This window comes from Neodiprion fabricii, chromosome 4, assembly GCF_021155785.1.
Source record: "Neodiprion fabricii isolate iyNeoFabr1 chromosome 4, iyNeoFabr1.1, whole genome shotgun sequence".
Taxonomy (NCBI): Eukaryota; Metazoa; Arthropoda; class Insecta; order Hymenoptera; family Diprionidae; genus Neodiprion; species Neodiprion fabricii.
This window is the reverse complement of record NC_060242.1, coordinates 29,374,752-29,396,550: the sequence shown is the minus strand read 5'-3', so window position 1 is coordinate 29,396,550 and position 21,799 is coordinate 29,374,752. Positions and strand designations below refer to the sequence as shown.

The 21,799-nt window shown below is 40.7% G+C and overlaps 1 protein-coding gene across 3 annotated transcripts in view; it reads right to left on the bottom strand.

Moving 5' to 3' along the window:
• The window catches only part of LOC124180943 (synaptotagmin-7), a 206,071-nt gene that overhangs the window by 167,383 nt on the left and 16,889 nt on the right, over nt 1-21,799 (bottom strand). Inside the window, exon 1 of one of the 3 annotated variants that reach the window (XM_046566913.1) lies at nt 10,683-10,879. The exons of 1 other annotated variant lie outside the window; for it this stretch is intronic. The gene's annotated coding sequence lies outside the window, so the exon portion shown is untranslated. Of the gene's footprint in view, nt 1-10,046; nt 10,518-10,682; nt 10,880-21,799 lie in introns of those variants that run through there. One more of the 3 variants, XM_046566912.1, reaches the window with a different exon arrangement.

Here is a 21,799-nt window from a genome sequence, read left to right as displayed (position 1 = left end):
TACATGGGCTGCATGGCTCTGTGTACGTGCGCATCCTTCCACTCCACCCGTATCGACACTCCTGCAGAGCACAGAATCCCTCGGGACACTTTTATACCGTCGCGTCAATGCGAGAGGGGTGTGAATTGAAATAAGACGACCTAGCTGGATAGTTTCCCTTCGACGAGTCCTCGAATGGAACGATGCCAATGTTTGAATTCAGCCGGAAGTATTACGCCATGTTTATTTAGTCTCGAACTGCGGGGTAATAACGTCTTGCTCTTTCATTTCACGTGATATTCTGCAAGGCCGGAACTTGGCTATTCGGTAAGTCGGAGCAATTTGTGTCTGGGAACCGTATAAGTCGTGTGAAAGAAAGTATTTATCATACTTTCCGCATGCTGCAAGATGAAACGTGTATAATAACAGAGCGAAGCGAGGTTGTTTGAAGAAGAATCGGCATTAATTATATCGTCCATCTGTTTCGTAACTTCCACAAAGTTTTACGTTATTTAAGGTGCTTTCCTTTTATCTTCGCCCCATGCGAAGCTGCGAGCCTATCATAATTATACAGTGTATACCTTTACTTCGTAGATGTTTATTCATTCCCAAGCGATAATGGGAAAGTTTATCTGTTCCCCTTCCCCGCCGCACGTCCCAGTCACTCTGGTAAATCCCAATTTGAAGGGAATGGATTTTACGATTCACCCGGGCTGAAGCCCGCAATCATTATTCATGAGATACGCCGAGGCAATATTCATTTTGTTTCGTTATAATCCAATCTTGAGCTATTATAATTGGCGCAACCCTGATCGAATCGTTTCGCAGATTTTTATACCAAGTCGATAACATCGTCGATCAAGCCTCGGGACGAATCGAATCCCGCGATAATTAACCGACCGCACGATTCCTGTTTAAGAAGTCTCACGTAACGCGAGATAATTATATCCTGCTTGTATCGACGATAGCAGCAGCCGCCTGCATCGGATTGCTCTGGAATTAGAGATCATTCTTCACACCAATCCTTCCCTTCATTCGCACGGCGTTCCAACATCTCGTTTGTTTGCTTCCCGCGTTTCGTTTAGATTTCACACTGGTCATTATACACCTCGTTCAAGTCAGCGAGTGTTCCGGATCAGTTTATATCGCTCTGCAATAATTATAACCCCCATCCACGATAAGGTTTAACCACCGACTCGCACCTTGCGCACTATAACCGCAGGATCAGGGACGCTCTCGTGTCACGAGCTTTCTCTTTCCGATCTCGCCACCTCTCTCTTTTTATAGGAATTCCGAATCCGAATTTGATCCCGCAGCTTGACCCCGAAATTCCAGGTCCTCCTTATCGTCACGCATCATTCGAATAACCCGACCTAATCCCATCACTCGGTATCGTTCGCAAGCACCACTCTGTGCACCCCGAGCAGTGATGCTGCCGGATAATCACTCCCCGGTTACTCGGATAAGGACTATCTGCACTGAAATCCTTCCTACTTCACCAGAGCTTTAATTTCTGAAGCAGCCTCTTTGTTTCGACGAAGGGCAATGAAGCACTCGCTAATTAACCGTGCAGCATCGTTGAATTACCACTTCAATTATTGCACCAGGTACAACTTTGACTTTGAAAAGACTGCGCAATTACACTTTAACGATGTACAGATTAGGAGTAAGATATTCAATGGACTGGGAATAATGATTTTGTTGGCTGGTGCAGGTTAGACGAGGAAAATTGTCGGAAATCACTGTAGAGAACCGTGTGCGAATTAATCAGCTTTTCGTATTTTCAATAGCTACGTGAAGCTCAATTTCGTGGGGTAGAAAACTTTTCGAGTGCTGCTCCGTGAAACAAGTTTCGGGCACGTACCGCTACTTTTCAAATATGGAACATTCTAGTTATTTTCAATACGTTGTTACGATTTAGTGCCTACCATATGTTTGTCGAAAGAAACTGTGCCACATGAAGCTGACGATGATCGTGATCCGCATTCAGGGCACGTTACTGCCTACAACGTTGCACGCTCGCGTCAATTGGCTTTCAGATAAGCAAATAATTGGAATTTCAAAATTAGAGTAAATTGGTTGATTTTTCTCGACGCAGAAGTTACAGGTTAAAACGTCGATGAACGACGAAATGTCGAATGACAAAAATTCTCTCAATTACGTACCTGTCACTTTTCATATCAAGTTTTCGCCACTCTGATACCTAATCTTTGTACCTATCTTCAAGCGTTACAATGAACCAGAACTCTCATTTTGAACCCCAAAAAGCGAATCACCCGTCACTGAAAAAGCTCTATCGAATTTACATTAAATACTATATATTCAATGGTCATGGGCTGGCCATCAGAAGCAAAACCGCAAGATAAGAAGGGTCATTTTAGCAATATCCGCGTGCGTTGTAAGAACGGAGTTGATCGTCGGGGCGAGAGGTACAAAAACTCAAGGTCCTGAAAGCAGGATCACTAGCCACCCTTCTTAAGATCAGTATATACGTAACCTACGTCAACGAAGTTATGGCTCAAAACGTTTCCAGTGTTCGCGACAAAAAATTTTTAAGAAGAAATAAACGAGGCCGAGAATAACGACGGACGTACCTTCACCCTCGCGGCGGCAAATCTCGGGGTCTTAGGGCACGTAAACCAACCACATTGGCGGGTACACATAGTCCTGCTGAATAGTAGATATACCCATTCTGTGTAAGCATAAAAGTACACAGAATATCGAGTGAGCGTCTGATGCACGTGTACGTATTCCGTACATGTACGTAAGTATATACCATATACATGTATGTGTAATGTGTATATATAGGTAGACGCAGCCAATGTCAATGTACCGGCTATTATAAAAATGTTCTCCCAGCACGCCACCGCCGGTATGGCGAACTAATTTCAGGCTCAGCTGGAGGTTGGGTAAATTGCGAAACCAATCAGGAATGAAATGCCATTATTTTCTTTAATCATACGTACTATGATACCGGTCCCGTATCGCTACGCCCTGCGCGACAAGTGCCGGCCCCGTTCCTCTATCGATTCATCTCTGCAGTTACACTGTGTCATCCCAACTACACGCGGCTCTCTGTCTATCTCGGATACGCTCTCTCGACACGAAACGTTGCCGGTACCTGCGATATTGCTCAATTTTGTCTCGCCACTCGACTGCGGTTGGGAGCGTCGACTACGGACTGAAATATGCAAATATTATGTGCCGTGGTTACGTGCTACCGTTTTTCATGCTCATCCGTTAAAATCTAATCACACTCCGCGGCTTCGGTCTAAACAAGGGATTGAAGAGAAGAGAAACAAGGTTGACGTGATCGGCACCGTATTTTTATTAGTAGGAGAAACTTTCGATTTTTATATACTATATAAGTAATACCGTGTCGGTCAGGACGAGTTGATGAAACAGTCCTAATGTCCTATACGCGAAGAATATAAATCCGTGATTATTCGGAATCAATCCGGATTTTCCTCGACGGCAAAGCCCCATTCATCCGAGGATTAGCATAAGCAGGTAAGCAATGGGTCAGAATGAAATTGGAGGAGACGAAATAGGCGGAATCGAGGAATAACGTGATCTGGTATGAAAGGGTAGAGAACGCGACTGCGAAGGAAGGCTGAAGAAGCCGGCCCGACGGAGAGAAATCGTCAACGGTCTTTCTCGACAGACGTCGAGATCTCCGCATCCCGCGGGATGTTAAAAGCTAGGAGAGTCGGTCAGCTTGGAACGCAACGACGCTGCGCGTCGTCCTCCAGAGTTTGCCAATTTGTTTGCCATTCGCAATCTCTCAAGTCCGCAAATTCGTCCTACCGCATACCTGCAGGTCTGCTCAACCCGAGTAGAAGCGGAGCAGATAGAGGAAAGAGTTGACGGCAGATGTCATCGACTGGGCCTGATTTTTCAGTGGCGGAATGATCGGCAGTTGATGAACGGCTATTAGAAATAAAAATTCACCGCATTCGGTAACAGGAGCATCGAGTTCATCGCTGGCGTTTCTATGATAATTTAAAAACTCGATACATGTTTCGATATTGCGTTAACAGACCGTCATTCAAATGGTTAGGTATAGAAGAGAGAGAAAAAGAAAAATTGATAACCCAATCAACTCGCGCCCTGTCATTAGTGTAATTAATAATTGCGCTAACTTTCGTCGTAGATAATTACTCGTCCACATTGCAATTCGATTACAACCGTTACAGATAATTTATATTTCGTTGTAATCACCATCCAAGGGCTGGGAGTCCTTTTTAGTCCCGTCATTAGTAAGACAAGTCTGGCTTTTTCACTTTTATTAGTGCAAATTTCGCTCAACGTTCAATCAACCTCCACCATGTCCAACGCATAAGTTTTTGATTCTTTCTTTTTTTTTTTTTTTGGTCGTCTTTCGAAAGGGCTGAACAAACCGCAAATTATTTTTTACCGAGAACGTGTGATGTTTTTACAACAATCGCATTGTTTTGCCGAACGAAATAGCTGATCCAGCATCCGCGGAAACTCATATGGATTCTCGCGATACGTCCATTATTCATAAGTCAGGGCGGACGCATCGGTGCCAAGGGGGTTCAACCGCCTGACTGCCACAAGAGTAATTTACCGTATATTTTCGTTGCAAAATTACAAGGTTCGAACAAGGGAGATTGCGACTGACTTTGGTTCCCCTTCGGACCAGGTGAAACGAAAAATATTGTTTCAATTCGACATTTTACCTCTCTCTTCTCCCTACCATTTTTCTTCAGATCCAGCCGCCGATCTCTCTGGGACACAGATAGTCACAGACCATAAAAACGAAGGACTTATGAAGAACCCAGAGAAGAGATTTAACAGGAGAATGATACGCGATCGAGAGAATAAATTCAACGACATAAAACCAAAAGACAGGATTCATACGTATTGTGCGCGTGTGTGTACATATACATACAAGATATACATACATACACGTGAATTCATCGATCTAGAGACAAGCTCTTTCCGAAGAATCGCTGTACAATGGACACGTTAAACCCACGCCGAAGAATCTCATGATAAAAATCACCTCGATTAAATTCCCGCGATTGCTCGTTCAGTTCAGATAATGCAGTCTACCTACGAACTAAGTCGATTACCTGCAGACCTAAGATTGCTGCCTTGCTTGTCCGATCGTTGTTTGATGGTATTTTTATGGGATAAACGTGAAATCCTGTTTTGGCTGCAGGGGACGACAATATTCTCCGCGTCGAATGTCAACATTTTTCGACACGATCCTCCCTCTTTCTTCTCATACTCGTTACCGTTTACAGCAAATGTTGCCCGTAAGTGTTGACGGGAATTTGAGCTTCCGATGAAACGGTTTCACCGCTAATTTTCAAAATAGTCGAGATAAAATGACTCAGGTCAAATGTGAAAAATAATCTCGGACCGATTGCTTGAGTGCAGGCGATCATTTCCCAGAGATATTCCCGACGGGCTAGGCAGACTCCTGAGGGTGCTGAATAACCACGACACGCACTGATACGCGCAAGCATTCGTCGGCCAAGAGCAACGGTTTCAATTTTTCAATGTGCAGCCTGTATCACCTTACCCTACTTTACGCCACGGAAACACTTATCTCACATCCGGTTTCGACCTGTTATTCTACGGACTTTGACTCGTCAGGTATCGTCATGTATAATGAAACACGACAAAACTTTATTTCGTGACTTGACGATTAGGTGTAGAAAACAGCAGCGGCCAAACAGAAAGCCGTTAATTATTATTACCGCATCTCAACGTTCATTAAAACAATTATCTTGGTAATATGAATTTCAGTGATACGCTTTCGAAATCACAATGTAACGCAATTTAGCAAAATTTCAGAACACTATCAATCTTCGGAGTTAAGAGATTGAAAAGCTGCCACGAGCAGACTTGAATTCGATTAATCTATCCTTTAAGACACATCGCAAAAGCTTTAATACTCGGACCACTTTTTTCACCAAGCATTCCGAATTTGTCGATCTTCTAGATATTGTGCATGGTCGGATTGAACGAAAAAAAAATCGTTTCCATCTATATCTTTTACTTGTCTTTCTTTCGTTCTTTTTTCGATCACACGACGTTGATGTCCTATTGTTAGCGTGCTGAACTTTCACTTGCAGAACAATTGGTGTGAAAATCTGAATGAAAAAACTTGAACCGAACACGAAATGGCGGTGGAAAAATATTCATTCAGAGTAAAAAGTGGCATAGAAAGTAATAGCAAATGTAAATAAACCTAGCTGTGTGTTATTCCATTTTGTGATATCCTGTTTGAGATACAATTTTGTCGAAGGATTTTCTTCCCAGACTCGGAACTGCACACGAAGCGTTTCATTATTTCTTTGCTCGTACCCATACAGACGCTCGAAGCATTCCTTATCGCTCGAAATTTTATCGCATACTGGTTTACTCGTTTATCTGCGTTTAGATTGTACCTATTTCGGTAAAAAGCTTGGTGGGATACGTCAATCAATAGCGTGAGATAAACGCGAGCTTATATCTGTGCGCCACTGATAGCGCGTAGATTTCATATAGCTTGAAAAATCGCGTCCCTGTCATAAGTTTTGCGAGTTCGATTGGATCCTACCGCTGATCGCTATAATAAAAATAATCTGCAATCGATAGGAATACACGTTACCGTAATTGATGCGATGCCCTGTCAATTTATCCGTGATCCGGTGAGAGCTCTTTTCGAAATAATATGCAAAACCAAAAATTGAATACGCAAAGTCGAAATTTGCTCTGAGGATTACACGCCCCAAAATGAAACCACTCGACGATAATAAGATCCCGATTAAACGTGACGTCTGTTATTTTTACAGCGGCGAAAATTAATTAGACTTGTGTTGACTCATCACGTATAACAATTTCGTCGGAGATTTTCTTCCCTTCTATTCCAGCGTCTTTGTTACGTGAAAATTGAACATACCACACCACATTCACGATGGGGATTACTCAGTACAGCTGCAAGTCCTACGAAATATTTACCATAGTTTTTTTCCTACAGGGTTAAGATAATCGCGTATAATTCTGTCCGCGCCAAGTACTTACAACAAAATTTAATAGAAAGCAAATACTTTCCATGTTGCTTTAAGCGGATTCGGCGGGGAGAAGTTTTTTCCTTACTGGATAACTCCTCACGACTTTCAGACTTGCGAAACTTTTCTATTTTATTTATTTATTTTTTTTTTTTGTGGTACAACTTTTAATAATGTTTGTAACAATAATCCTCAAGATTCTCGGGTGGCCGAGTTTTCAACGGTAACCGCGATATAGGGTAAAAACTGTGTTTAAGGATAAAATTAGGCATATAATGATGCCCACATACCACTTTAAGAAATTCTACAGTCGAAATAAATGTCAAATGTTTTCAAGAGTAGTAGCTAATATTTGCTTAAAGAATTTGACCAGGTTTCATGTATATTAGGGTGGTCCTTGTTTAGGGTTTTGACGAATTTTTACCGCCCCATCACTGAAATCAATTTCAAATCATTTAAAAAGAATCGCCAATTTTTTTCAGATTCTTACAGCAAGTCTGCGATAGCCCGCATTGTGATCGAAGTTTCTTATGGAAGTGACATAAGAAAAACTTTTTTTCGCACTACATATTTTATCGCGAAAGTAATAATGTTCCAAAAAATCTGTAACTGCGAGGTTTTAGTCGGCATTAGTGATACTATATGAAAAAAAAAAAAACATCATCGTACGAGGCAATCTAGACGAATTGCACTTCCTCTAAATAAAAAAGAAAGTCAGGTTTCGAGGTTGTGCAATTCGTCTAGATTGCCTCGTACGATGATGTGTATTTTTTCCCAGATAGTAGCACTGATTCTCACCAAAACCTCGCGGTTACAGATTATTTGGAACATTGTTACTCTTGCCATAAAATATATACTGCGAAAAAAAGTTTTACCCATGTTAATTTCCATAAGAAACTTCGATCACAATGCGGACGATCTTAGATTCGATATAAAAATCTGAAAAAATTGGCGATTGTTTTCGAATTATTTGAAGTTGATTTGGGGGATGGTCTGGCAAAAATTCGTCGACACCCTGAATAAGGACCACTTTAATGTATATACATATATACATATATACATATATAAATACATGATCAGGCTGGAAATTCGGATGCAAGAGTTAAGAGGATTACGCGTTTGAATAACATCGGAAACCTATTCCAACTACAGAGAATTGCGCAACGTTTCAAAGCATATTGGAAAAAAAGAAGAACTGCTTTTTCACATCCACAACGGTTGGTTTCCTCTATTTTTTATCTATCCACGTTACATCACTTCTGTTTTGAACTTTTTTTCTTAGGATTGAAAATTCAAAAATTTTTTATTCATGCATAAATTCAAATAGAAAACCGGCTCAAACTCAGCTTTGCATAAACCTCAGGCGGGATTTATAGGTATAACGGACGTTGTTTCCATTTGTATCGGTTTAGCGTGAATTACGAGCAGCCAACAGAAAAACCCGTGCTAGCACAGAACAGTCGGGGCTGAACTATTTCATCGACCTTATCAGGAAAGTCGTTCGATTATATACGGTATCAGCGATGGGCCAGCGCATTGTGCGGATGAAGTCCTGGAGAGCGTGAAAGGCCATTACAAATGGAAACTTTCGTCCAACAACCGCGAACTGGAATCGCTCTTACAGACTTTCAATGGGATTGCATTCTAAGCAAGGTTTTTGCGGAGTCAGGTCGCAAGCATTTTGCGATGAAATCCTCGTTCTTTCTCAATAGCTTCATCGGCCTGAAACTCGGATTACAGAAAGGGATTCAAATATTTTCACCATTTGAGAAAACACTTTTCTCGACGATAACACTCGAGTCTCGCAGGGCTTGTAGAAGACTGAATCGCGTCTGGCGCGATTGATTGTAATGAAATTACAGCGAAGCAACGTAATAACAGTAATTGCCGAAGGCGATGTGGGATGAACAATTGAGTTTTCCTCCGAAAATTATTACCTCCCAGTTAGGAATTCTTCTCGATTTTCTATCGCATCTATCTTCCATCTATCCTTTCATCGATCCATCGTCAGATTCTGATCTCGCGCAATACCTGCATTCGTGTAATAACACTGAATCCAATCATCCGAAAAGCAAACCCAGATTTCACGTCAGTTTTCGGTAAAATTTCTGTACAGAGAGGCGTAGATTCTCTCGTACCGTAAAGAAAAAACCAATTGCAGTGGATCGAGTGGGTTTTAGTGCTGAGTGCAGAGTATCAGATCATCGCAAATGGCTACGTGACGCAAAAGGAAAGGCGGTTTTTTTTCCCCAGCAATACAACACATCTTCGACATGAAAGCCGACTGCTCAGAAGGCACGCACTTTTGTATTTCTTACCCCAAAAGCTGTTTACTCAAGCTCGTTTAGCTTTTCCTGCCTTGCGGATCTTAAAGCTACAAGACTTTTTACCGTGAATGAAGAAAGCGTCGAAGGAAAGCGAAGGAGGGCGAAATCTAACAAAATTATAACGAACGCAAACAATGTATGAATGAAGAAACGAATGAATGAATGAATGCCCGGTGAATCATTACTTCCTTTTCTAAACCTGCCAGGCTACTGGATCAATGAAAGCCTCGAGGGTGTTAAAAACTTTTCTAGGGATTAAAAACCCGAACCGAGTTTCTTCGTTCTGACTTGCGTAAGCTTGATGTGTTCAACGATCGGTACAATCTGTGGTTAAAGGTCGCCTCGTTAAACGATCACGTTGACTCTTTTGAACCTCGCCTCGTTTACATATGACATAAACTTGTTTACATCCACCCCCCCCCCCCCCCCCACACACACACACACACACACACACACACACACACACACACACACACACACACACACACACACACACACACACACACACACACACACACACACACACACACACATACACACACACTGTACGGCGCGTTGAATACCCAGCATGGTATTACAGATTTGGACAAAGAGCTTTCGCCATTCCCTTTCAACCTCTAGTGCCTTTGTTTCCATCCCAATTATCCTTAGGCGACAGCACCGAATACCGAATAATTCAAACATTCCTCCTTCCGAGGTCTGAAACACTTACGTAAATCCTTGAACAGAGAAGACACCAGCTGGTTTCGGTCACCGCTAGCCGCCAAATCTTTCGCGAACGATGCGGTTTCCAAAATATGTATCTGATATTCACTGGTTCACTGCAATTAGGGACACTGACTCACAAACCGTAATCTCTGAACGTGTCACCGAATGTGAATGCAAAATTGCAGCAGCAGAGGGAAAAGGTGTTAATAATATGAGAAAATCATTCCAAAGAAATTTGAAACACCGTTGACTTATTAAAATATCTTTCCACTGGCCGACGAAACTCTTCGAAAGATCCGATAGCGGTGACAGAGAGGTACAACAAAAAAATAAGAGTGAAAACACGCGAGTGAAGAGCAAGAAACTCACAAAGTTCGCTCGGTATTGAAGGTCGAAGACAAGATCAAGCCGATAATCAAGAGTTTCTATCACTACAGGAAGATTCGGTAGTGAGAAAGGTTTGTAGACAACCGCGTGTAAGCTCGCGCCGCGTCGCACTGCTGCTGCGAGGATACCAACCCCCACCAGTGCCAGTAACCACCACCCTCTTCCCCCTCCCTTCACTCTCGCAAACGGGTCGACACACCCCCATGGCACGAAGCGAAAAGTCGAAAGCTATTTATCCGCGTATAGTGCCTACCTGCCATTGTTTGTGTACGGCGGCCCGTACAGATATCGATACCTCCGGCTCGCTCAACTTTCTTACAGCGAGTGTTGGTTATCGAGGGCGGACACTGGGAGCAACTGGACTTCGATTCTTGCCCCAATTCTCCAAAAATTCACTCTTCCAGCACGTATCCTCAACGACACTTTCATTGCGCTCGGTGTATCGAATTTCTGAAAAATATTTTCAAGTTTTGTACAATGAGATTATCGGATCTCTGAGGTAAGATGAAGAGGCATTTTTTGTCATTGCGAAAAGCGGATTTCGGTGTCAGCGCTCGTTTGGTACTGGAACGAAACTTGTTAAAACGAAATTATACCGTTGCCTAGCGCAATTTGGCAATACCTCGTTACACTTTTTGCATCCTCAATACAGACGTATAATGGATTAATTTCTATGCAGGGTAATCAGATTTTAGATTCTGTGTCAATTCGAGGGAAGATTACACAACTTGTCGTAAAATCTGTCGGGAGGTACAATTTGTTTAAATATCAAAGTATCGATGGTTCTCTAATTCAATGAATTGACGGAAGTACCAGCGTATTATCTTCGAATACGTTTCTTTTTCAATTATTTACACGGAATTCGAAGAAACGATGAAACGCGAAAGTGGGTGGTTCGCAATAATCGTTACAGAAGCCTTTCGAGGGCCCTTGAAACGGGACTGGCTGCTTCCGCGAGTCGGTGAATTCTGGAGACCTCAAGGCGGAGCCTCGCTCTAATTCGTTTGATCCGACGATCGTTACACGGCGGGTTCGCAGTTGGACCATCTTCGCTTTCGCACGTTTTTCAACAGAAAACCACGAGTGTTATTCTTCAGACGTTATTACATAATTCACCACGGTCCGGGCTCTTTTCTTTTCTCTCTCCTTCGTCACGCGAGCGCGGTTATCGCATCTGAATTTTAGCTTCGTAATATTTTCAATATCACTCACCGCGTGAAAGCACACCAGGCGACAACACGAGCCTGCCATATCGGCGGAAAATAAAACGAAATATTTCGCCTGGAAGATAAAATAAGGAGACGTCATGTCAACGCTAGAATGGTCTAAAAAAAAAATCGACTATTTTTTTTTCAAAATCATATGTTCAATAGCTTACAAACAAAATTTATTTTGTAATTATTACAAGTAATAATATGTATTATATGCCATTCTACTTTAAAAGTATCTTTATATGCTCAAGTTTAAAATTAATTGAATGACATTATTTTATAGCGGTTGACTAGATCGACAAGAAAAAAACCACAATATCTGGTGATAAGTTTAGTATTTTCACTGTTAACCTAGAAGGAAAGTGAATTTTTTACAGGATTTCAACATTAACCTTAAATAACTAGAAGAAGTGTTGTTATCGAAAAATTATAAAAGACCTTTTCCATAGATCACTCAATTCCCTATAAATATATGTATTTAACATTTATGTACATTGCCTCGTTACTGAGCGCCAAAATTCCGAAATAACTCAAATTATTTTCCAATGTTAATCAAATGGAAAATGGAAAATGACGTTCAGGAGCCTATGAACATTAATACTAAGGGCTCAAATTAAAACGGGCGTCCTGTTTCCTCATCCTACAATTGTTAAACATGTGACTTTGAGAGAAAAAAACAGTTCATTTCTTTGGAACAGTCTAGTCTACACCCGTATCCGTAAACGAGGTTGCGATGGCATATTACTGAAATAATACAGACATTAAAGTTGACTTTGTGACGAAAATTCTCACTCCTCTCATATTCATATGCTGCCCAATTCTCACCACTACCAAATAACGCTTAAACCTGCCTTGTTTTGATAATAAATTTGAAAAGTTTAATTACACTTTAATTCTATTGGACAAATAGATACTTTCCGACCGTTACCAGAAAGTAGTTCGATCAGACGAAGTATTCCTATTGCCTGGGAGATTCCCGTCGATTTTTCTTCAACAGTCCGATTTGTCATTCTCTCAAGGGATGATGTTAAGCGAACTCTGCTTAATTAACTCGAGTGAAAAAATTCCAGTACGTTTTCATCCGGAGTAAGCCTGCAAAGCTTTCACTTCATCGATTAATCACTAAAGAACTAGTCGATACATCTGATCTACGTGCGACGATTTCTGAATAGGTTCGTTCCTTCCAGAGACAAAAAGCTGGAGAATCGATTTTTTTCACATATCATTTCCTGCTATTTAAACGTGCACGTACCTACGAGCAAAGAAAAAGTCTCGTAAGATCAAGCTGAGGTATGCAGCAGTCTACTGATTGAAGAATCTTGGATTTGAGAGAGCAGTGACACATGATTACGCGAAACTCGTAAAATGCATCTCAGAACGGTTATCCTGCTTCTCAAGATCTCTTTATTTCGGACCTGTTCAACGCTTTCGGAAAGTAGACAAACCGCTGCTCTGTGCCAACATCGCATGACGTATGTTTCAAAAAGTTCCAATCAACTTAATTGCACGTCAGCACGAATTGCGGGATATATAAGATGCACTTTTTCACCGTTTTTTTCCTCGCGGCACGGTTGGATAGCCATATTGGTGTGGAAAAAGTACTTATGTACTCTCTTAAGCGTCCCAAGCCCGACGCAATCCTCTAGAAGCGCTTCGGGATTAATTAAAAAGTTTTTCTTTCGCGATCCGGTGGCGCAAGGACATCGGAAAGGGGAAATTAGGGAAGGATGGTTGAAACAGGCCCCTACCACAAAGTCTTCCAGGCTTCCACATGGAACGAGTATATTCGCGGGCTACTTATTTCGCCCCAAAATCCATCCCGTCACAATTTTTACCTCTGTACACAATTACGTGATTAAATCAGCCTCACTCGATCTTATTATTTTTATCATTGTTTTAGCCGTTCAAGAGTCGCTCAGATCTGGTTTTTCCACGACGATCATTGCCCGCAAGCTTATACACGCTAATTGGTTAACTAATTGGATTGACGTCATTTTCGCGCAGTGGGAATATTATGTATAAATATTATGTATATATGTATGTATAAATTATGGATTTGAGAAGATCCGCATGAACATTGTTATTCACGCCAAAGAAAGTTTAATTATATGTACAATGTACATGGTAAAAATATCGTGATAAAATATCACGTTTAAATGTTCATCGAATATTTATCCCCCTAAAGTGAACAAGTATTTCTACAATTCGGAAAAAATTTCTTAGTTCACGCAAATGAATTTATTATTTGAGTCTATTGAGAAAAATTGAATGTAAAGAAACACTGTATTCATAAATTTAACTATCTCTGACAAATAAGATATCGTTAGGTTCATGATGAATATATATTATTCAATTTAATGGATTTTTTTACACTATAAAATTTCCAATACTAAATTTTACTATTACAACTTTGCGAATGAACTTTTTTTCCCTACGTACTGCCAGCGACGTCATTGGGCTAGGTTCGATCCGAAGTTTGCGCGTTTAGGTCAGGTTTCAAGGACCTCTTGATTACTCCGATCTATTTCTTTCAAATTATTATATCACATTCGTTTGCTTCTCAAATCACACGCTTCTACCCAGATTTGGAAAAAATAGCGTATTGCGTGTCACATGCGCGAATGGGCAATATCTGACTCGTGTGTTTACAACGCTCACCTTGGCTCATGCTGCAAACTTTACACTGGCCGAAAATCACCCATTTTCCGCGGTTTTAACACAAATATACTATTCTCTGGATAGCATTGAAATAATTTGAACTTCCGAAACGGCAATAAATTTTTTTTTCTCGCAAACTGTATAACAAATGAAAAAGTAAGATATTCGTGATTTTTCAACTACGGTCAGTCCAGATGTACTTCAAAATTGTTCTTTTCTAAATCACATGCGATCACAAACTTTATTCAATGTAAAATCTGCTTTATGCACTGATAAAGTAAAAAAAATCGAGGTTACCAAGGCGGAAAAAAAATTTATTTTATTGTTCTTGGCTCGGCTAAATTTACAATTATTACACCTCGAGAATATCTCATCGCTAATTATAATATCTTTCATAACCTTAATCATATTATTCTTTATTTTATCTTATCTTGAAAAAAAAGGAAAGAAACAACCGCAATCAGATATAAAAAACCACCAGCCATTTCTGCCACATGCCTACGTAACTGAATCTTTTCTTTGTACAATATTTTCCCTGGAAATATTACTACATGGTCGCCTAATTAAAGGCAAGCCGTTTTTCACATCTGTGCATTCGTGCTATTCAGAGAGCACACTTAATTGCCAAAATGCAGGCGGATTTCGGTAAGATGTATCCCGAGTTGCATAAATGAAGGTGAGTTTATCGTGTTCTGAATGAAGTTGCAACGTGTAACTTACGTTTGCGTCTTTTGCACAGAGACATTATACAAAGATATTGTACTTCAATACTCTTGGCGCTTTGGAAATATTCATCATTTCGCCCCAATAGAAACAAGGGCGCGAATTGCGGGCTCGGGTAAGTAGATCACGTTTTTACACAGAGTAAGTTTTCAAACTTCTTATACCGGAGGCTGCGGGTGTCCAGTGATAGAGGGTCAGTAAATTGCATTAAAACTTTCTTAGAGTAAAGGTGGGTACGTTTTAGAAACAACCGGCAGTGTTCCGCTTCCAGCTGTTACCTCAGAGAGAGCCATTTCTTAAAGTTGGAATTTCAATTTGGCACACGATAGAACCACGTGAGTATATCAGAGAACTTTTTCAGTAATGAAAGAAATTGCGAATCCTACCCAGTTTCAAGCCGTATACTGATAAAGAATTTCCCGCATCAAAGTTTATGCGATTAATCCAGGGAATTGAACGGTTCATTTGTCACCTGTGAATTCGAAAAACGTATACATTCGTCGCATATTTTTACCCGTCTCCGGCAGAGAAAATATCCTGTAATGTAATACTTGATTGAAAAAATATTTTCCTGTATAGAGGCAATTCTCAAAAACAAATTTCACCCTCGATAAAGTAGTACACAGACTTCGTGGACGCAAATTGTTTCTTAGAATTATCAAATTCACTTTGAAGGAATAACATTACTTCCGCGATACTTGGAGCGGCATTTTTATGAAGGGGAGGCTTTCCTCCAATTATCAGTCACGGCCAAACCCCGAAGAATCGATCACACGTGGGTCCTGACAATCCGTCGAACTCGGTGAGGCTCAAGTTCGAATTATAAATATCTTGTTTTCCGCTGTTGAAAAATATCAACCATAAGTTTCCAGTCTTTAAGTTGAAATTGAGCTCTCTTCATTTAATTTTTTCCTTCGCACTCACGAGCAGACGGAAATTTAATTAAAGTAAAAAAAGGTGTTCCGGTACCGGAACTCTAGACTTTATTACATCGATTTCTCTTCTCCGCCATTAGGCACAAGGAATACTTCATGAAATGACTTTTTTCTCAATTCCTAAATGTTTCAAATGAAAACTCACTCAGTAACTGAATTGGGAACCATTCAATTTCTACCTCGAAGCATAAACACATATTGTGTAATTATGTGGTAACAATTTATGAACCCGAAAGCACTTCTGAATTAAGTCGTCTGATCTAAGGATTTAAAAGTAAAGAAAACGAAAAAAGTCCGAGCTTTCGTCTTTTCGAGAATTCGTCAAGTTCAGTGCGCTAAGTAAGAAATTTCGCTTAAAGATATCACGACGAAAAGATACTAAATCTTGAAAGTAGAGAGTTGTTTGCAAAGTTAGAAATTCCGTGGTGATACAAAGAGAACCACATGTACTTTTTCAGTATAGAAGACGCCCACCGGTGGTGAAAAAGTCGATATTATTAATGGGTTATTCGCGTACAAAAATAACAGACCTCATCCGAAATGACAGTTCTGAAAATATGTCCTCACGCGATCAATTATTCAAATTATACGGAAGAGCGAACATCAGCCGGTGAATTCGTCAGCCGTGAAAAATTACGTAAAGGTCACATAAAAGAGAGAAGAGAGGAGAAGAAAAATATATTCCACGGTAGAAATACTCGGCCGAGCCCTTTCGCAGGCTTATCAGGGATTTAGTTCGTATTTTTACACCGTTCGCGAGTTGTTTAAAGCGAAGACTCCATTCCAGGCTGCCCTTTTATTACCAACCGCAATGTTGATTGAACAAAGTAACTTCAGATCTTACCGTCTCGAGTCAATTCAAGCTGTTCCTGATTTAAAACACCGTCAAGTTAGCAACCGGAATGACAAAACTTATCACGCAAACGCGGAGCAACCAGCTCGTGCCAGCATAGCCTCGAGGTAATCAGCTGCCGAAACTGTCGCATTAAATTAGGGTGTTGGCTCAACATCATTTGACGTAATACTGCCCGAGGACTCAATTCCTTCGATCTGACCCTGGAGTGGTGAGCAGCAAATTAAATCTTAGCCTCTGGGCGTCTCATCGGCAGGAATATCAACCAACGAACGGCAGCTGCAGGCCAATGCAGCAATTGGGATACGCGATCATCGAGCTATTGAAATTTGTATTTGTTCGAAAGGTGTAAAATTTTCAATCGAATCTTCTAATTCAAGATTAAGATTACATAAGAAGATTAATTCTGTCAAAACAAGCCAAGATTCGGATTTCATTGAGAATGGTACAAATGGCGTGAGGAAGGGGAGACATCAACGATGTATCGAGGCGAGAGAACCCTGCACGAAATTCTGGACAGAGCCAATTTCTATCAAGTAAATCGTGATCGCGTTTAGGGGTGGATACCGAAGGTTGTTCCGGATTGATGATATCGTTTAAGTAAAGAGGAAAGTGTAAAGTTACGCCAAGATATACGGCGAATAAGAAGAAAAGAAACGGCGATACAGGGGAACAAAAAAGGCAGGCCGAAAGTGAGGCACTCAATGTTCCCGCCCCAGGCCTATACTAACGAAGCTTTTAAACCCGATTCCGCCCGTTTCTAGAGCTTTATAGGTACCCTGCGCCAAGCAGCACCTTCGAAGAGCTATCACTTGGCTCTAACCCACGCGACCCTCGACGCTAAGACATAAAGTCGCGATTACTCGTCACCACGCCTTCATGAAGAGCCGTTTGTTTCGTATTATCTACGAGGAGCGTGAACGCGGGCTGATCATAACTTGAAGATGAAAATGAGGAAGCGCAAAAAGGGCTTATCGACGCATAAACATGTCTAAGTACAGTTTGGCACCCTTGACGCTGGCAATGCTGTGTTTCGGAGCTCAGACACGGGTAGTGGTAAAAGACAATGAAAGACAAGTATCCTTCGAGTCACGATTACGTCGTAACTCGTGAAGGCGAAATTCAACGCTCCGATAAATATAAATGCGACTACAGCGCCCGAAATACTGCAGCAAAACCGCAGAATATCTGGTATTCTTTCGTGTATTAATCTTCGTCTAAGGAAATATTTCGGTGATATAAAATTTATGTCGAGATGGCGGACGTGAGAAATGTACGGTTGCCAAATATGCGATAAAAATTGATGTCCAAGTGCCTGAGGCAATCTCGATATCCCAAAGAACCGAGAAAACGAGGATCTTGGATTGTTCATGCATGATATTCATTTTGATTACGCCCCTTCTAATCTATTCGTATTTTTTGTGCCACTTTTTACGTCTTCCTAAGAAAAAACTTTAGACACTTCATCGATATCTTCATTTATTTGTCAAGTTTTAGTCACCACGATATGTCGCAAAAGTTTTATCACATAATACAGGATAATTTTTTATTCTTCTTGTTCCTCCCGTCGTTGCGCCCTTTACCTTTTTTTGGTAGATGATAAATTATCGCGCGCGTATATCAGATTTGACCTTTTTATCCCGTTTATCAAGCTATTTGATTTATTGAATAAACCCCCGCGAATTGTAGAGCAAAGCTGATTAATGCGCACTATTGACCTATACACATCAATTTCTACAGAGGATAATATTTTCAGATAGGCTCGCTGGTCACCGGGAATGATTTCAGCCAAATACCAATTCGTGTTCATTCAACCAGCGACGAAAGAGTTGCAGAATTTCAAGGATTTACGTAAAATGTATATAAAAGTCCGGCATTAATTATAAGGTTTCGGCTTTCGATGTGGAAAATGAAAATGGATAAAGAAAATAAAAACATTCTCACAACCCTGAATAAATTTTTAATATTTAACATACCTTACGAGGTGACAGTGTGAATGGTTGCAAAATATGACCGCATGATGTCATACATAAAAGCAGGGCATCTGTGAAAACTGGAAATAGGACGCCATTACAACGCGCTAGAAATATCCCGACTTTCCCACCGTAGCGACGCGATTTACGTCCTACATGTGATTAAGTGATAAATGCGGCGAGAATGGGGTGAACCTTCTCCGGCAGGATATATATCCGGAGGGTTAAGAGCATCCGTTAAATTTGACGGAGTGAAATTTCCAAATGAGATTAACTTTCGAAGTAGCTTGTTAAATTGCATTTTACACGCGGTTCGACAACAATCTCTTAAAAATATAAATACAGAAATACCTACCGGTGATTTGTGACTGTTTATCCGCACGTGGCAAAGTATTATATCCGCAAAAAATTTCTGCGTGTAGACACAAACTTCTTGGTCACATTAATACAGGTATGACATAAACAATTTGTACACTGTATGTATGATAAACGTGAGTGACTGGTATTTAGAGATAAAGAATATGGCTTCGTCCGTAAAAATGTAGTTAATGAAGAAATACAAAAGCGACTGTTGAATATCGAGCAGCGCTAAAGGAAGGCAATCGTAGATGGCGAAATCTTGATTTGCATTGCAAAATTTCTGCAAAGATATACCGAGTGGATATAATATGCAAAGCTTACGACATGAGAACAAACGATTCCTCCTCGAGACTTAAGCTCCAGTACGATACATAGAAATAGACTTGGATGTCTTGTACGTATACGGAGCTCAGGCGAAACTGAACACTCGCAGTTTATTACATGGACCTGCATTTTGAGAGGACTGCTTCGCTCGGCGGACCTTAGGGGATACATCAATCCGGCATTTCAAGTTCCCTGAATACGTTGCATGTATGTAAAGCCTTTCAAAAAAAAAAAAAAAAAAAAAAGGGAGGGACGGAGACCAGCCAGTCAAGATTTGGAGCTTGCGTAGCTGAGCACAAAAGCCTCGTATTATTCATGGAGTCGCGTTGTTACGCATGTGTGGAGCTGCCAATTCGAATAACCAAGTCCCAATGGGAAAACATAACGCGCCGGTCAATGCTGAGATTTCACTTGAAGTCTAGACGATTACCAAGTCTGACTAACGTAGCATCGAAACACAATAAATAGCTGCCCGTTCACTGGCGAGATGTCAAAGAACAAACTTTACAGCCTCTGCGTCTGAGATTCTTGCGACCCGCGATTTCGAATTCCGACATAAACGACGTGGCTTAGACAGATTCGCTGTCCCCTTATTCAAGCTCTATACAAATTTGCGAAAAGTTCAAAGACTTGGGTATAAGCTGTCTGCATTTTTTTGTCCGGCAACATGGCTTCCTCAATTGCTAATAAGTTTTTCAGCTCCAAGTTCATAATGCACTTTGTTTTTTTTTTCTGCCCTAGCAACTTTTTCTGTTTCAGCAGTGAGAACTTCCGACAAATCAGGTACACCATCGCTCGTTCGTCTCGACGATGCGGTACGCTTCTCAAGTTCGCGATCAGGCGAGACGAATTTCGGTCTACCTAGTCTACGCGAAATCCTTTGATCTCTTTGAATAATTCTATGAGCCTTCACGGTCTCCAAGGTGTACTGATCGTGGATCCTTGGATACAGCTATGATCCTTTTACCAAGGATCAGGTTCAGATTGCCTCATATCTGCATCTACATCTACATTCTACACTGTGAACAAAGCGAGAGGACAGATATTACAATGTAAAATTTTACACAAGCTATCCAGAGAATATCGGGATTAATGTGGACGAAAAATTATTAACGTTTCTCGAACCTGAACCGACAGTAAAATCAATGAAGCCTTATTGATTTTATACACTAAAAGTTTGTTAGCTTAAAGGAATTTCTTGGAATGAAGGAGACAATGTCCATTCTGCAGACTGAAGGAACGTTCGATGAAAATAACGAACAGTTTCAAAGAATGTGGCGTTTGTAATTGAAATCTTTCGTCATTAATCTTATATACATCACGCTGTTTCCATGTGATACTCAGGTAACACACATTCCTCAAAGTCATCTGTTACGCGACTTCACAAAGACGTCTTTTAGGCAAAGTGAAAAGACGTCGTAAAGCTGACGTCCTTGCCAATTTCAAGACACTGAATTTTATACGTCGAAAAGATGTTTTAAAAAAGTGTCAAAGCCATCTTATTTTAATCACCTTTTCACCGTCAAATGGATCCTCATCTCGAATAAAATAGACGGTGTAATAAGCGGTGCCAACACAGGAGCCTGGCAGAGCCGTCTTATCCTGCCATTTGCTGTCAACATTTTTCCACTTGTTCCACTGTGACCGACGAACCATTTAATGAGAAAATTAGCAAGTGTGATTCAGAAGTATCTCTTTCGTCGAGTAGTTCAGTATCCTCAGTCAATGAATACCAATAGGTGTTCCGCACACTGCCGCACTTCACTTATATCAATTGCAAATTAGCTGTTTTCATATTACACTTTTCTAACCTAGATCGACACGAACAAATTCTGTGTTCTACGTGTAAACTTGCGTTTAATGAACTCTAGACATAATATTACATTGTTTTTATCTGGTTTTAGGAAATTGATGTGATGGAAAATAATTGTCTTCAAAACATCAATCCGACGATATCTTAGAGAGGTCCCGAGGTCACCCAACAAAAGATGTTTCAAAATGTCCTTTCTTCGATCGCTATAAAAAGCACGGAAAATGTTGCATTCACCATTTTGTCGACATCTTCTCGGCATCTCTTAGACGGTAGATGTGTTGTCCGAAAAACTGTTTGGCATTGCTTGGACTGCGACTACCGACGAACCGTGGCCGTGGACTTCAGAACAAAGTCCATTTTTAAGATAAAAAAGCTTGAATAAGAAATCCCCCCAAAAAGCACCTCTGGGTCAAAAACCTTCCGCTAAGTACGTTAGAAATGTGTTCTTATCCTTTGTCAAAAAAGATTTAAATCTGATTGTCAAATAAATTTAGGCTTCGCTAGACTACGCAGCTAACAT